The sequence below is a fragment of the Ruditapes philippinarum genome, unplaced genomic scaffold (assembly GCF_026571515.1).
Source record: "Ruditapes philippinarum isolate M1 unplaced genomic scaffold, ASM2657151v2 ctg57_1_1_1_1, whole genome shotgun sequence".
Lineage (NCBI taxonomy): Eukaryota > Metazoa > Mollusca > Bivalvia > Venerida > Veneridae > Ruditapes > Ruditapes philippinarum.
The window spans coordinates 629,211-648,318 of NW_026855294.1; the positions used below are offsets into that span (position 1 = coordinate 629,211).

General features: G+C 29.9%; 1 protein-coding gene across 7 annotated transcripts in view; it reads right to left on the reverse strand.

The window, feature by feature from the left end:
- The window catches only part of LOC132742812 (zinc finger homeobox protein 4-like), a 145,966-nt gene that overhangs the window by 77,504 nt on the left and 49,354 nt on the right, over window positions 1-19,108 (reverse strand). For all 7 annotated transcript variants that reach the window (XM_060731302.1, XM_060731295.1, XM_060731296.1 and 4 more), the window contains one exon: window positions 8,451-8,515. The gene's annotated coding sequence lies outside the window, so the exon portion shown is untranslated. The remainder of the gene's footprint in view (window positions 1-8,450; window positions 8,516-19,108) is intronic.

Below are 19,108 nucleotides of genomic sequence, written 5' to 3' on the forward strand. Positions count from 1 at the left end.
AACATGATGTCATTCCAAATGATATAATTATAAGTCCTCATGGCTTAACTAAATGATGCCATTCCTCATTGTTTAAATTTATAACATCATTTGCAAATGTTTTAATATGATTGTAAATTTCCCCATAGAAAAAATATTGTCTCATGGCTTGAAGTAATATTGCAACACATACTGATACATTTTCCAATGACACAAGATCATAATATGATCACAATTCCTTAAGTAAAATGTAATTTCTCATGGTTTAAACATTATTATATTTTTTCCAATTTAATGAAACATCTATGAATCTGGACTAGAATGTATACATTTGGTTGGTTCCAAATATATGGCATGACATCAAAGAACTTGACATAATACTTTGAGAGAATTTGACCTAAAACAACCAGATAACTATGTCAAGGAAAAGGGAACTTGATAAATACTTAACATGGCAGCTACAAACCTTGACATGGAGACTACTGACCTTGACATGGCAACTGGAAATAATGACATGGCAACTTGACATTAACATAGCAACAATAAAACTTAACATGACAACTAGAAAACTTATCATGGCCACTCAAGGTCTTGACATGGCTAGTGGTGACCTTGACATGGCAACTACACATTAATGTTGCAACAAAAGAGCTTAACATGGTCACTTGGCAACTCAAGACCTTGACATAGCATCTAAGACCTTGACATGGCAACTTAGACATTGACATAGCAACTGGTGACCTTATCAGGATAACTTGAAACCTTGACAATGCAACAAGAAAACTTAACTTGGCAACTCAATACCTTGACAGGGAAACTAAGAGACATTAAAATGGCAACAAATGAGCTTAACATAGCCACTTGGCAACTCAAGACCTTGACATAGCATCTTAAGACCTTGACATGGCAACTTTGACAGTGACAAAGCAACTGATGACCTTAATTTGAACCCTTGACAAGGTAACTTGGAAACTCAAGACCTTAACAGAGCAACTAAAGGCATTGACATGGCAACTTGACATGACAGTAAAAAAACTTGACATGAAAAAGACATAACATGACATGGCATTTAGTGACCTTGTCACATTATTAGAAAACCTGACATGCCATCAGGTTTAGTACACTCTTCTTTTTTTGAAATATATTTAAGATTTTCAATGCAGATGGGTCAAACATAACTTCACAAAGAAATTTACTTGTCTTTCTTGCCTGTCTTTCATTAAATAGATCACATATATGACCTCAAAAAAAGAAAGAACATCTCTTAATTTTTGCCATTTATCACTTTCAAAAACCAAATTTAGAATAATAGATGTGACCACCATCCACACAGCGGCACTCGGGTCTATGTTGGGTAAACTTATAGTATATTGTATTAAGATGTTCAGTCGGGGGTCCCAACCTTACCGATCTGAGTAACTTACTAAATGTTTAAAGTGTCTATATAGTTTACGTGATCTTAATTTTTCTCTCCACTGCCTCCTATTACATATTCAAGATTAACTTTTTCAAGGAAAGAGATATGGGGATTTGTTAACTGTAGTCTGTAAATCATGGTAAAATAGTTTTTATGAGGCTTTAACATGGAATGACCTGAAACTTATTGACATGATCCATGGAGAAAATTTTAAATTTGAAAACATTTTTTTTTAAAAGAGCAATAATGGAAAAATGAATTGTAAAATAATAGTAATCATAAGAAAACAGCTGAATTTCATCTTTTTATAAGACTGAATTTTAATTTCTTTGTTTATTAAGGAAAAACAATATCTAAATTTTATGAGGAATTATCATTTTCATTCAAAAATATGTTGAACAAACATTGTTTATTCAAATAAGTATTAGACATTATTTACTTCCAATTATATATGTATAGGATTCTTTTTCATATGTAATTAGGATTCTTTTTCATAATCAATATAGAAAATAAGCTTCCAATATTTTCACCTACTCATGTACAAGACATTTTCAGTCAAATTTAGAAAAAACTTATTTTACATTAAAGATTGAAAATATTTCACTCAAATAAAGAGATGGAAAATATTTCACCCATATACAAAGATGGAAACCTTTTCACTCAAATAACAAAAAACTTTTCCATTTAAAGACAAAGACAGAAACTTTTTCACTCAAATACAAAAGAACTTTTCTACTCATATCTACATTAAGAAGAAACTATTTCACTCAAATTAAAAGATATGCAGATTTTTCATTTTCACAAAGGAAACAAAACACATACTCGCAAATACATAGAGATATTCTAAAATCTGTTGCAGCACACAAAGAAAATTTAGAGAAGAAAAAAAAATTAAGAACAATCTGTAATTTATTCTAATTTCATTAAAACATTCATTAATGACTCACAAATATTTTAATTTCACTAGAATGTTCATTAATTTAACTCAAGTGGGCTCGGCAATGCATAAATGTCTTTCTTAATTAATGCAGACATCCAGTCCTAAAATTTAACTTGAGATAACAAAATATGGAACCATTTTTCCTGAATCACCCTTCAGTAAATGGGATACTGTGATTCAATTTTAATAAACTTAATTAATGTGAAGTAAAATAAATAAATATTAACAAATACACATAAAAGATATAAATTGAAAGTTATTAAGTGTACTTTTTATCTTTTATCTAATACATAAAAAACATTTTCTCTTTTTTTAAAAATTTTTTAAAATTTCAACATAGAAGGAATTCTGATTGGCTGAAATGAAAATAGCTTTAGATATTTTAAAAAAGTTTGATTGGGGAAAAAAAATCTGTGACTATACTTTAAAAAAACGTTTGATTGGTTTGTAACATGGTAAAAAGGGAAAATTCAGCATCTTTAACTTTCATTAGCCGGTCCCTTTTAAAAAACCTCTGGTTAAAGCTATACCCTTTAAATTCAATTTGTTGATTCATTATGAGCGTTTTAATTTAAAAATTAATTTTATTTTTAAATTTTAAACCCCAAAGTTTATTAACCTTAGAATTTCCTTTTTTAAATTTTTCTCTTTCACTATTTCAAATTTTAAAATTTAATAAAAAGAGACGATTCCTTATTTTGATTCTCATTCAATTTTAAAGAAAATTTACTGACAATTAAAGAGAATGAGAAGATTAACTTGGCATTTACTGAACAATGAATTTAGTTAACTTGTTTAATATACATTCAATGTGTTTAATTTTCATTTTCATTTATAAGAAAACATGCAGGTTGCAATATTTAGTACACAGGTCTAAGGCTACAAAGCTAGACTTTGTGAAAGTCACATGGCTACAGAATCCACGTCCAAATTAGCTTACCACACTAAGTATTAATAGACTTGTCCATATTTCAATCTGGAGAAAACCATTCATCATTTTTAGGGAAATTGGAACCAATCGACTGAAAAAGTGTAGTGCATACCCGAAACTTGTAGGTTTTCAATAAAATTTGTGTTATTGAATATCAAACAATGCAGATCAAACATTCACAGATATGCCAGCTGATCTTTGTACGCAATGGTGGCACCTGTATATTCAGTTGCAGACTTCAATCTATCCAAATTTGTATGAAAGATTTGTTGCATTTGAACTTTGAACAGTCACTTTTCATTGTATATTTAAGAAATATCTATAATAAAGCATAGACCAGAAAAATAGTCTTTTCAAAACACATAGATGTGCATGCTGGCCAATATCTTTACATTCGTAACATTATACTTTAAAAGATGCTAAGCCAAAAAGAGTTAAAACGACAAAAGTACTTCAACCTTTTTTAATTGCAACGGTATCGAATGGAATGTTGTTCGCGTAAAACACGTGCCATAAAAAGCTACCATTCCCATGCATTCAAGCATCACCAGAAAAGGGATCAATTAAGGGGACTTTTTAGTCACCTGTGGCTTCCATATATTACCTAGGGGTCAGGTCATAACACCGCAATTATCATTAATTTACCAAAAACTTTTAATGAAAAGATCGTGTTTATTTCAAAGACCAATCAAACTTTCATGAAAAGTACGAAATTTAAACCAATTCAAATGGAAACAAATACCCATCCGCAGTCGGTCCCTTCAATTAAAACAGCATCAAATGGTTGACAATAAAATAGTAGCGTATAGTTTTCTTCTCATTTTCTTTTTTGTTTGTCTCTGAAATCAGAATATAATTACCGAGTGGAAAACATTCCTGGGTCAAACTCGATGAATATTGGTAAACAGGGCGATTTCGGAAAAATCATTCGAGCAGCAAAAAGCAATTAATTCATAGCAAGAAGATAAACGGATTAAATTTTTATGGATTTTTCAAAGATTTTTCCTTGTCAAGTACTTTGTCACCTGTGATAATTGATACAGCATGTAAATCTTCGCAAAAGTAACAAACTTTTGAAGGCAGGAAACGGCACCTGTTTAATTGTTTCTTTTGAAGTGATAAAAAACAATTCAAATCAATAAAAAATAAATCTATAAAAATATGTTTTTCATATATTTATAATGATAGAGCCTGAAACAGTGATTGCCTTTTCCCAGTATTTACTGAAGTGTTAATAGGAGAAAGACTTACAGGTTGTATGTTTAAGCCTGGTTCGAGCCAAATGTTACCTCAAACAGGGGTTCAAGCCAAATGTAAACAAGCCAAATGTTACCTCAAACAGGGGTTCAAGCCGAATGTTACCTCAAACAGGAAGGTATAAGGCACTGTGACTAACAATTGTTTCATCTGTTCACTAAATTATATAACTAAGTGCTCTATTTCTTCTTAAGATTGTACAAAATCTAAAAATAGTCAAGTAGCAAAAAGTTAAGAGCTCTCAGATTTATTTGGACGGGTTAAGAGTCACAGTGACACTGCAAACTTCATATAGTGACTTTCTATTTATTCTGGTAGCAGATAAACATTCAGGCACAAGTGGGATCCCAGCACAAGCAGGCACCTGAACACAATCATCAAACTACCATAAAGTAGCCAGTTAGCTTCTTGGCGTGACAGAATTTTGAAGTCCCCGGTGGGACTCTCACAAAACAGTGAGAGGCAAGTGATCTTAAGTCAGGGGTCATAACTCCTCTGTCACAAAGGCACTCCTAGCAAAAAACAAAACAAAATATGGCTAAAGCAGAAATTAATATTATCAAATTGTGTAACGAATATTATTTTATATAGTGAACTGGTTCCATTGGTTACTGAAGGGATCAATCATTTTTTTCAGGCATTTTTTTTTCACACACAAGAAAACACATGGAATAAAATAACAAATCTTTAACCAACTACCTGGAAAGCTTCATCTTATACTAACTGCACTAAATTCAAAAAAAAAATTTCTCTCTCTTGAAAACTCCCACAAAACCAGAACAGAGTCAAAATCGTCAGCAAAAAATTAAAAGAAGAACAAAAATTCTATGACTTTTCATTAACCAACAGCTTAAATGAAACAACAAAAAACAATCAAAGAACCCCATAATTTCTTCTTGTTAGGAAGAAAAAGCCATAAATCTCCCAAATATATACATGTTCATCTCCAATTATAGCACTGTCAACAGTCATATACATTCTGTATTTCAGTTTTTTCTTACACCCAAGAGATCCTTTACACTTACAGTTATTGAGAAAAACGAACACATTTTCCTTCCATTTTCTTCAATATATCAACAATCCCTACGAAAAACAATCACTTTTATTGATGCCCCAGACTTAAACAAAAATAATAATTTATATTGTCTTTAATCAGTTTTACAGACACTTTAATAAGATTAATTCTTTTTAAAATACTGGAATTTCTCTCTTTTGCGCAGACAGTGTTTGTATTAGAAAATTTCCTGTACTTTGTTATGTTTACTTACAATTGGGTACATTTACTTACAATTGGGTACATTTATTAACAACAGAGTACATTCACTTACAGTTGGGTACAATTACTTCATTTGGGTACTTTATAATTAATACTTGGTTTATCTTCTTTCAACTGAGTGCATTTATTTACAATTGGGTCCTTTAGTTGTATTTGGTAGCATTTACTACTTACAACTGAGTGCATTTACTTACAATTGGGTACTTAACTTACACTTGAGTGTATTTACTCAAAACTGGGTTCATTTACTTTACAGTTGGGTTCATTCACTTAAATTTGTGTACATTTACATCTGATTTAATAAAAAATTGTTATCAGCACAAAAAATTTCAGGAAAAAAAAACAACAAAACGCTGCCTTTTTTTCAGGCTGTATAAAATTTGCTGCCCACTTTTCAGACTGTTTTAAATCTGTTTTTTATATGTACACATTTACAGTAATCTACGTCTCTTCTGAGACAATGAATTTCATCTATTGATATAGCCGCAATAATTTCAATATTTCATATCTCCTAAACAATAAAACAGAATAATTAACCCAAACTGCCTTTCATAAAATACCATTTATTAACCATACAATTCCAAAGATTGGAATATCTGGAAATTATAGTATCATTTCAAAATCGTTTTCGATTTTATTTTAATAGTTTGTAAAATTTTGAAAAGACAATTTGTCTTGAATATTACTTAATAATTGCAAACAATTTTTTTGTATTTCCGAATTTTAGATGGGTAAATATTTCAATAACACTCAGATTATTGCAAATAATTTCACTATTAGGGAAAAAAAAACCTTGTTATTATGTAGTTATTTTAACAGGAATACATCCTACTCAAGAAAAATAAATGACGCTGAAGAATAAATCATAGAGTTAATGTCTAAATTGAACACAGACAGGATTCTGCACAGTGAATTGAACCGCAATTCTCATGTTTTGGAGAGGATTCTGTACAGTGAATTGAACTCTAACCTGTTTCTGTCATATTTTGACTGAATTAACATGGAAGATTATTCTGTGAACTCAACATAAATTTGATAAATGGATTCCATGCAAATTTTAGAATCCATGGTCAGTGAATTCTTAATAGAATACCTGGTCTAAATGTAGAATATTTAGTGCCCAAAACTGTTTTGTTTTTAAAATACAATTTAGTCTAGCATATTCCACACAGTGATGTAATATCCAAATAGTGACCAAATTCCACTCAACATTCAACACAGTTTGCACAATGAGAAATCTTATCACTTACTAGATTCCATACAGTGACTTTTTGTATTCCATACAGTGATATTTTTATCATAAATTCCACCATGTACATGTAGTTTAATTTCTTAAATCTATAAAGAACATAAAAAACATATCAAACATAAGACCAATTCTTATCAATAAAGAACAAGAGAAAAAAAAAACACACACACAGGCCATCAGAATTCCACACCTAACCTGCTACTTTAAAAAGTCAATCCAATTGGAACATTTTGACAGATTCTGTAAAGGAAAAAAAAGGAAGATGGCAAAAAAAATGTTCAATTAAAACAATTTATATCCAATCCTGTCAGGGAATTAAATGAAACAAACGTGCCTTATTGTCCTCGAAATCTCTAAGTGCAGTTTTCTCATAAACCCATTAATTAGTGCGTGAGTCACATGGCCAAAACTAATTAATCCATCGACCAATTATAATTAGACAAAGAACTGTGAACTGTTGTAACGCCTTGGAAAGGAAGTGGGGACTTGGCTGATCCGTAAAAAGCATTAATTGCTTATTGATTTCATTTTGTTTCATTAATTACGTTTTATGCATGAAAAATGTAAATTTCTATGGAGGGTTAATTATTAATGCTTTGTTCAATGTTTTAGCCGAGGCTTAATTCTTGTTCAATTATGAAAAGCGTATCCTATTTCTTTTAATAAGGTTGTTACGTAAGACTTTTTTCCCCACTGAAGTCCATAAAATCTGCAAATGTTGTCTGCAATTTCAATGACAAATTTCAACTTTGCATATAACTGTCTTTTTCAAGATTTCATGAAACAATTTAGAAAAAAAAAAATACTGCTTCATCCAATGCAGTTACAGGCTCACTGTTATTGTTTCTTTTAAGATTTCACCTAAGTTTGAATAGAGTACAGACCAACCTTTTATAAAGGCCACTTTAAGAAACGAAAGAAAAAAGAACTTTTCTTGGCAAGAGCTCTATTAATTCAATTTAATTATCTTAATAGATCATCAAAAAAAAGAGAGTATAATTTTTTTTTCTTTTACAGGTTTCACAATATTCATTTTAGTTATGACACAAATTTGCTTGCATTTATGAGTTTTAAAATACACAATTTACTTTCAATAACAGACTGTGAATCAATTTTGTTTTAACTGTAATAAATAACACATACATAAGTTTGAAAACCAGTCTTATATGAATCATAAAATCTGATTGGTTAATTGTGAATTTTCATATTCAAATTATCCAATTACAGACCAGGATTCTTAGACTGGTCTTTAAACTTTAGTTTTGATTTTATTTCAGACTTTTTTCTGAGAAAGATACCTATGTACATATAAACACATTGATGATATAGGTAGAACTTTTCATGTTCAAGACCTTTATTTATTTATTACATATATGTATAATTTACAAAAAAGAATCATACCTTCTACGTAAAGATGTCAACTGTTTATGTACATTCCAATAAACTTCTAATCAACATTACTTTTCCTGAAAATAAAATAAAAATAAAATTTGAAAGCATTCCTTTAAGTTTCATAGAAATAATGTAATTTAGTTTAAAATCAACACAGTTTTTACATAATTAATGGATAAATATTACAAAATAAGATATTAGGAAAACATCATAATACAGCAAAACTTGATTTAAAGAACACTTCCTTAACAGATTAAATGAATTTATTATGAGTTAATAGATTATTTCAACACATAGACATGCAAACACAATTTTTTAGAAATTTTGAGATGTCATGATATACTTTTCATGTTGTGAATTTTAATTTGTTACATCTTTTAATGACCAGAATGGTAACAAAAATTCTATATTTCACTTAATTTTATACAGTGTGATATGAATTATATCTCATTGATTGTTATCAGTATCTCATTGGAAAGCCTTGGATAAATATATCTTTTCAAGATAAACCACTGATACACTGATCCTAGCTGCCTTCCAACAATAAAGAATTAAATTTACACATTTCAAGAAATATATAAATTAAACATCTACAATTGTCATACATAGGTTTCATTAAGAAGTACAAAATAAAATCAGGAAAGAAAAATAAAATCTACCTTTAAGCATACAATTTTACAATGACATAAAAATTATTCCACACTTAAATATTTTTTTGCAGAACCAGAACTTTTTTTAACTTCAACTGTTGTACCCTTTTTTTCACTATTTTTATCTTCTTTCATAATGTACTTGTTAACATATTAAATGATGAGTATAAATTGAGAAATCTTTGCATGTTTAAAGTAAGAAACATTTATTTTTCTACCGCCATAAAACAAAGAATGCACCCAATTGCAGACGAGCTTTTTCCTTACTTTACAAAGTCATCACGCGTTTTAATTTTCATTGCAGATAGATTGTCCCGATGCGTAATTTAGAAAAATATACCCTCCACCATATAAAACAACATTTAGGGCGTGAAATATTGTCAAATAATTTCATGAAATTCTTTGATGAAAATTTGCAAATTGCTACGTAATTCTAGGGTTAATTATCTTTAATACATATCCATGTAAAGTTTATTACAGTCTAATTTCCTAATTGCCGAGTTATTATGTTTTGTTATATACGACATGTCGATGTCTCAGATCTTTCATATAAGAAGACGATTTTATGAAGTTTCAGGTGTGATTTAAGATTTGTCGTAAACTTTTCCTTCTGAGCGATACAAATTATTTTTGCACTAGAATAATAACAAACATTTTTTTCTTTAATTAAACTATTGCATCACACGTTCTAAGTTTTAATTCATTTTTTGTCTAATATATGCAATAAACCACATCCTACATACGTCCATTCAGACAATGTTCAAAATAATATACTCAAATCAAATCATCCAAAATTTAAGAACAACCACTGTTTGGAACAAGCATGTCTACAAACATATCCCTTTCCCCACCCCCTTTTTTTTCTATAATAAAACTTTCACAATACCTTTAAACTACCGTACTGTGCTTCTTAACAAATCACAAGCACTTGTGTAACTCTCAGTGTTTTATAATAACACACTTAATAACGGCACCATTTTCTTTCACAAAACATTGAAAATGAACATCCAATAATTTTCAAAACTTTCCATTTAACTCCTATTGAGAACAAGAAAAAATGGCAATCAAGTTAAAATAATGACCACTGATTTTCCCTTCCAGCAGCCCCTAATCACAACAGAAAATTCCATCTAATTAAAATCATTTGAAAGCTGCACCCTAGTTAAGTGTGAGAAAGTAATAACGAAGGGTCACATCGGTAGCAGAATCCCTCTCAACGAGAAGGGCATCATGTTACCTTTAATATGAACCACATGGTCGTGGCGGAACATAAATCACCATGATAACAAACTCTTCTCTACAGATAATGTATATCACATCAGCTTCTGATTCCTTATGATTTGATGAAATCTTATTCTAGGATTTATCTTATTATTAATTCTAGGATTTGTAAACATTAATTCTTGGATTTGTATAAAATTAATTCTTGGATTTGTCTAATTTTAACTTCATCTTCTGTCTAAATTTTATTCTATGATTTATCAAATTATTAATTCTAGGATTTGCATAAAATTAATTCTAGGATTTGTCTAAGTATTAACTCCATATTCTGTCTAAATTTTATTCTAGGTTTAATTATTAATTCTAGGATTTGTTCAAAATTAATTCTAGGATTTATCTAATTATCAATTCTAAAATTTGTCTTATTATTAACTCTAGGATTTATATAAAATTTATTCTAAGTTTTATCTTATTTTATTCTAGGATTTGTCATCATTTATTCTAGAATTTGTTAAAATTTTATTACAAGATTTGTCTAAATTTCATTCTAGAATTTATCTAATTATTAATTCTAGGATTTGTATAAAATTAATTCTTGGATTAGTCTAATTATTAACTCCATAATCTGTCTAAATTTTATTCTAGCATTTGTGACATTATTTATTCTAGAATTTGTTAAAATTTTATTCTAAGATTTGTCAATTTTTAATTCTAGAATTTGATGGAATTTTTTTTCCGGATTTGTTAATATTTCATATTAATTCTTGGATTTGTCGTATTTCTTTTCAAGGAATTATGTAAAAATACATGCATAATTAATTTATTTAGTTATCAACTCTATGATTAAAGAAGTTTTATTCTAGGGTCTGTTAAAATTGAGTCAATGACTTGTTTAGATTTGTTGATACAATGTGTCTTTAAGAATTTAAATTCTAGAATTTGTCAAAATTCTATTTTATAATTGTCTAAATTTTATTCAATGGTATAGTTAATAATTTGTTAAAATTTTATGCAATACGGTTAAAATGTTTTAATGATAGGTCTATATATGTTAATTCTAGAATTTGACACAAGAAAAAAAATTATTTTGTCAGAATTCATTTAAAAATTGTCAAAATTAATAATTCTAGAAATTGTCATAATTTGTTCAATTATTTGTCAAAATAATATCTTTTGAACTCTATGATTAATCAAAATATCATTTTATGCTATGATTATGTCAAAACGTATTCTGTTAAAAAAGACTCTTTATATAATTTATGATTTTGTTGAAATACATTTTATTACAATTCTAAACATTCTAAGATCTCTTCCTTATTCATCATATGATTTGTTAATTAATTTCATGAATGTTAATATATAATGCATATATTTCTACAGGAATTTATTTACAAGTTTTACATCAAATTTCAAAGATCTCATAGCAGGGAAATAAGATATTACTGTAATATCACATAACCACAAATCTCAATACAAATTATATCATCTAATAGATATATTATTATGATATAACATTTCAGAAAAAAACCCAAAATGTTTGGCTGTTTCTAAAAATAGCTGCAAGGTTATCCCTGGATTCAGACTATGTCGTATCTTGAAATGAAAAGATATTTTTCATTATTAATAAACTGTAAAGAATTAATTCCTCATAGTGTTGATTAATAAAGTTGTTTATAAATTGAGTGAGCACGCAATATCTGTAAATATGCATCAATATAATTGGATGTGCCAGAAAATTAGCTAATAAATAAACTTTTTCCGATTTATCTCATAAACTGCCAAAAACCATCAAAATTGCCTATAAACAAGCTTTCCTGGAAACTTGCACAGCATGATTTTGAAGTTTCTTAATTTTAAAACTCATTAAAAATGTTTCATTGAACCTGGGGATAAATCTGTGAAAGTGGTATTGGAAACAAGCAAACATTCTCACAATTTTCATGCTAAATTTAAACCTATCTGAAAACAGGAAGTAAGCAAGAGATTTATTTTCTTGAAAACACTTGGGGTTCCTGCAAAAAGTGGGCGGGGCTACCTATAAAATATGTACCAATAATGTTCACTTGAGTCTACAGTGCAAGTGAAATATTAAATTTAATGTTTTCAAGCCTGGCTGATACACCTTTCAAACACTTGCAGGCTTTGTATTTTCTGGAATGTTGAGAGGACATTTATAAAGAAATACCTAAGATCATAAAAACAAAATAAAATGTACATTTAAATACCAATAGAAAGTTTTGAGCTACCGCAAAAATATATACCATATCATTGTCACAGATTTGATAAAAAAATCTGTTTTTTCATTTCATCAGATGACTTTATTGTGCCATCATGGCCTCAAGTGTAGGCCATCATGGCCAAATGTGTTAGTCATCATGGCCAAATGTGTAAGCCATCATGGCCAAATGTGTAAGCTATTATGGCCAAATGTGTAAGCCATCATGGCCAAATGTGTAAGCTATTATGGCCAAATGTGTAAGCCATCATGGCCAAATGTGTTAGCCATCATGACCAAATGTGTAAGCCTTCATGGCCAAATGTGTAAGCCATCATGGCCAAATATGTAAGCAATCATGGCCAAAGTGTAAGCCATCATGGCCAAATGTGTAAGCAATCATGGCCAAATATGTAAGCCATCATGACCAAATATGTAAGCAATCATGGCCTCAAGTGTAGGCCATCATGGCCAAATGTGTAAGCCATCATGACCAAATGTGTAAGCCATCATGGCCAAATGTGTAAGCCATCATGGCCAAATGTGTAAGCCATCATGGCCAAATGTGTAAGACATCATGGCCAAATATGTTAGTAATCATGGCCAGAGTGTAAGCCATCATGGTGAAATGTGAAACTCTTACAGCTTGCTGGCTGAATCTACCCTTGCAACTATTGCAAACCAAGATCAGCCCACATATCCGTGCCATCTGATCATGATCTGTACTGTTTGCTGTTCACAGTGCTCAGCCTGACCTTGTAAAAATTTGGCAGGACTGGTTCTTACTTTTAATATTTAAACTATTACTTGTTCATAAATTTAATAAGAAAAATCACGAAACTTGTTTTATTGAAATCTTAAGGAATAATTTTCTGGCCAATCAACACCTTCTATCACTGAACAATAATAATATGTTCAAATTTGCTGACCAATTTTTTTTTCTGGAAACTCACAAATAACAACAGCAGCAGCAGCAGCAGCAACAACAGAAACAGCAACACAAACAACATAAAGACAAACCAATCTAACACAAAAATTATCTTTCTCAATAAAAAAAAAAGTTTGTGCACTTTTCTTTGAAAAGTCTATATTCACGAGGTGAAAATTCTGTACATAATTTCCTCAGACACTTTGTGATAAAACTTATCTACATGCATGGATGGTTCATTACCAACTGGCTTTTAAAAGAAGCACTTGAATTTCTTTCAGGTATTTAAATGGGTCGCCATCTGCAGTTTAAGATTAATTAAGATACAAGCATAGACAGTCTTCAATTTTCATTGTAAAGGGAGATAATACAATCATTAACCCTGAATTTATTTAATGAAATCTTCATGCTTTGAATTTGGACGAGTCCGTTACAAATTAAAGGGGTTTCAGTATCAATATTATAACCGTACAGCCAACAGTATAGTGCCTCGTCTGACTGTATGGATGTAATGGTTTGTCTGGGATTATGAAAGTAGTTAATTAAGGTGCAAAGGTTTTGCAGTTTTGGTTCTAGCATTAATGATGCGCTCCATGACAAAACCAACATAGTACGGTTGGGACCAGCATGGATCCAGACCAGCCTGCGCATCCGCGCAGTCTGATCAGTATCCATGCTGTTCGCTTACAAATTGTGTTACAAGTAGAGAAACAGATAGCGAACAGCATGGATCCTGATCAGACTGCATGGATGCGCAGGCTGGTCTGGATCCATGCTGGTCGCAAACACACTATGTTGGTTTTGTCGTGACGCGGCTCAATTTAGTTTATACAAATTTATTTTAGTTTGATTGTGTTGGAAGCTATAAGCTTATTGAAACACTCTCAATTCCATTCCAGGAACCAACCAGTATGTAGTCAAAATATATTGACATGCCAAAGCTTGATTCTGAGATATTTTCGTGCTGGGTCAGAATCTCTATAAATATTATTCTACTTTCTCAGGAGAGTTAAGTCTTAAAATTATTCAAATTTCATTAATTTTTTTTACATAATTTTCTTAAATAAGCATATGTTTTAACAAAATGAAGTTTTATTTCAAGTTAGACTTTAAAAGAACATACATGTTATTGTATATCACCTATTATAGCCCTTAAACTGTAGCCTTGCATTGTCCATAATTCCATTGATTTAGGGTTCTGTCATATTTTCTCACAGCAATATTTGATCAATTATTTTTTAACAACTTCTGCATCTGTTTTAATTGAAACATTGAAAATGGGAATTTTATTTCATATTTTTTCTTTTTTTTTGCATTCATTAAATGCAGCAACAAATTGCCCTAGATTTGAAACAAGAAATGAATTGACCTTGGAAAATGCAATTTTTCTATTGTAATTCTTCCTTATAAAACATTGACAATTTTCAAGAGAATCTATTTTTACAAGGACTGTTTCAGGATTTTGACATGTTAAAGTATATAATTATAGATAAAAAAAGTAAGGAAGAAAAAAAAAGGGAATATGTTCAGCCTCATTTTAGAAAATAGAACTAAAAACGAAAGTATCTGTAAAAAATCTACAACAGGTTGTGACAAGGAAATTTTTTTTACACAAATCGATACTCAACGCATTCCACCTTAATAATTAAAACAGAGTGAAACAGAAGTAAGACATTATTATACAAAAAAATATGTAATGCCCAGAATACTCGAACTATAAATAATAAGAGGTCTGGGGAACAAAATACTCAATAAATCCTGTGAAATTTAAAATCCGAAAGTTATTATCAAGACTAACACTGCTAAATTTATAAAATATTGACTTGCCCTGATCTGGATAATGGAACAAGTTATATTTTAGAGTGCAGCCAACAATATAGTCTGGTCGGACTGCATAAACATGTAGGCCGACATGGCTCAATACCTAATGTTAAATGCCTACCTATACAGATCCTGGCTCAATACCTAATGTAAATGCCTACCTATACAGATCCTGGCTCAATACCTAATGTTAAATGCCTACCTATACAGATCCTGGCTCAATACCTAATGTTAAATGCCTACCTATACAGATCCTGGCTCAATACCTAATGTAAATGCCTACCTATACAGATCCTGGCTCAATACCTAATGTTAAATGCCTACCTATACAGATCCTGGCTCAATACCTAATGTTAAATGCCTACCTATACAGATCCTGGCTCAATACCTAATGTTAAATGCCTACCTATACAGATCCAGGAGCTAGGGCCCAAAAAGTACAATATCGGACACTAAGGAGGTATTCAAGTTTAAAGATGACCAATAAATAAAATCAAACAACTGCATACCAAAATATACAATGATTTCCGAAATGAAAACATTTGTACAACTTTACCATATTTACTGTGTTTTTAATTAACATAATTGCGGACAGGATACAATTTTTTTAGGATGATTCATTTCCCATTTAACAGAATTCATATCAATATTTTATTAAGGCACATCCTATAAACAGCTATTAAAAATTCACAATTTTATCATTTAATGAATTCTATACGACTGATTATAAAAAAACCCGACATACCTATTTCAGTGCAATAATTTTCTCCGTGTATATCCACTTATCCGCTATATAGTATATCAATATTCCGGTCTCGATAACTGACCATAAATTATCTATGTCACATTCAATAACACTGAAGCAGATAAAAAGCGCATTAAAAAGTGTTACACTTCTTATCTACCATTTTTCTTTTTTCCTCCTGACAGAAAAAAGGCCACAGCGATTGTTATCTATTAAATATTTTGGGTAAATACTCCTCCAAAGGCCTCGAGGGTCGCTCATTTCTATTTTATATCAATTGTAACATCCCAATTTCAGGTGTATCGGCTGAGATGATTTTCATTTTTCCCGAAATTAAAAGGACTGGAAAGGTAGTAATTACATTTAATGACCGATTCTGTGTTTGTCAAGGTGAGAATGAAAACTGACCAATATAACATGACAGGTTTCCGATACTTTGTAAAGTCACTGAAATGTCGTCTGCTGCAATAGTGAAATAGGTAACCAGAATTTTTAAGTTTTAAACAGCATTATTATCCTGTTATGTTGAGATGAAATTTATTTGATGTAATTTAGTTAATATAGCCGGGCTATTGCCATAAAATGAGCCATTATATGTTACTGAAAAACGTTGGGGCCGAAAATAGTTGTTATTTCTACATTGTCTCCTTTGAAAATTATTGAAATTTCAGGACATCGATTCCGATTTCTATCTTTAAAACATGTTTGTGTATTTTATATATAACAATTTGAATTACATGCACAAAGTTTATGTTTTTAAAATTGTATCGCCCCCATAAAAGATTATTTTTCTCCTGGTGCAAAAAGGACATACCGTAACTTTTTCGTCAAAATTTTCACTTTGATTATTTATGCACTTTTACAATAATCAACAGATATTTAATATAATTTTAAAGCATCGCATAAAAATATTAATATATCATAAATTTTGTACATGATTGTATGTATTTTGTGAACATTTTCAGTTTTTTCGCTTAATTAACATATAAATCTTTCACAGATTTACACCAGATAACAAGCTGGTTAATGAAAGTTGCTAAGATACATTCATCAGTGAGAAATTAATGCGAAGTTAAAAAAAAAATATCACTGATCAAATGAGTTTTTTTATCCTAACAGATGCATTGATAAAACAGTCAATTAAAACATATCCCCCCAATACCGTCATCAACATAAAGATCTGATGAGATTCAAACTTTCGTTTTCTATTTTTTTATTTTTTAGCGTAAATATATAAATGTGATATTAATGGTCCATAGATAAAATAAGATTGCTCAAACTCTGTGTCTGTAAAAAATATTTGAATTGCCTCCCTTGCATTATAAACAAAGAAGTATTGATAATGCATGATATGTATTATTTATATAATAAAATTATGATTATGATATTTATGATGATTTTAGACTATAATTTAAAAATATTTAAATTGTGTTAGCTGTAGCACGCTTGTAGAAACTATTTATAGTGATAAAACAGATGACAAACAATATTGATAGAGATGATGTTGATAATGATAATGATGATGCTAATGATGATAATGATGAAGATAATGAAGATGATAGTGATGATGATGGTAATGATGATAGTGTTAATGATAATAATGATGACGATAATGATGATGACGATTTTTTTTCTGACTATCCAATGCTGGTAACAATGATGATGAATATGTAGATGAAGATGACAATGATGATTTTTTCAGTTGAAACACTAAATACTTTAATAATGTTGATGATGTTTCAAAGTTGATTGCAATGATGATGAATATGTAAATAACGGTGATGATGATTTTTTTAGTTGAAATATTTACTGTCATAGTAATTTTATCAATGATGAGATGTTTCCACTGTTGATTACAATTATGATAAATTTATTGATGATGATGATAATGATGATGATGAAGACGATGATGATGATGAAAATTATTCTGATAATGGTGATGATAAACAGAGATGATGTTAAATAAAACAAATAGAATTATCATCAATCATAAAACTAGGTATCATTGAAGTTCACTAGGAAATGATCTCATTCCAACAAAGATAACCACTTCAAAAGCCAAAGTACTGTGAAAGTATTTAATTATTGTGAACATTACAATGTTTGTGGTCTTTGGATTAAAATTGTAATACAATTCTTTCATCTTATAAAATATAAATGAAAGGAAAAATTTGTATATATTTTAAATGAATAAATTAGAATTTTTTACAGCCCACTAATTCTATGAAAATTTGTACCTGAAGATGTATTTGTACCTGAAGATGTAAAGTTGTCGCGTTAGTTGTTTTCAAATAAGAATTATTAAGTTCAATTTAAGAAAATATTCAAGCTTTTTGTAATTTCGTAATTTTGTAAAAAATTAGACAAGTATTATAAATTTCACTGATGAAATATTATCGAATAAAATTTTTTCACAGTACCTCTGTCTTGACCTACAAATAACCGTATTCCCACCAATGTCACTTTTCCTTGGGTCCAATTTTCACGATTTCAACAAAACTGACTGACAAATAGCGTGAAAAACAAGCTAATTAATTACTTACATGAACTCCAAAACGTCTGAAAACTGCTTGATAGTTTTCCACTTATCTAGCAATGTTGATAATTTCGATATAATCATTCGATCCAAAATGTAAATTTTGGAGAACCTCATATTAATTGTGTTAATTAAAGGAAATAGTTAGCCCTCGAGTAAACACTGGATTAGAAATGAATAGAAAATTAGCTTAACAGTTTTAGGCAAAAGTTTATCATTTCTTTTGTTCCCAGGGCTTTGTGTAAACATCCCGACCATTTAATCCAAATTGTACACAAATGCCTTAATCACCCAATATTTCTATTAATTGTTACAGATTAAATTCAGCCGATGATAAGATATAAAACCCTCAGTTTTAAAGCTTACAGCGCCAAAAATTTCATAATTACCCATCTACCCCTATGCGTCAAAGGCCAGTTATGTTCGAGTACAAATTTTTTCAATTAGTGTCACTAGTAAAGACATACAGATTTCTTTGGTCACTCTGATCATATGATTACTAAAGTGGTTGATAAAGAAAATGTAAAAACAAAAGAGAATGGTCATTAAAG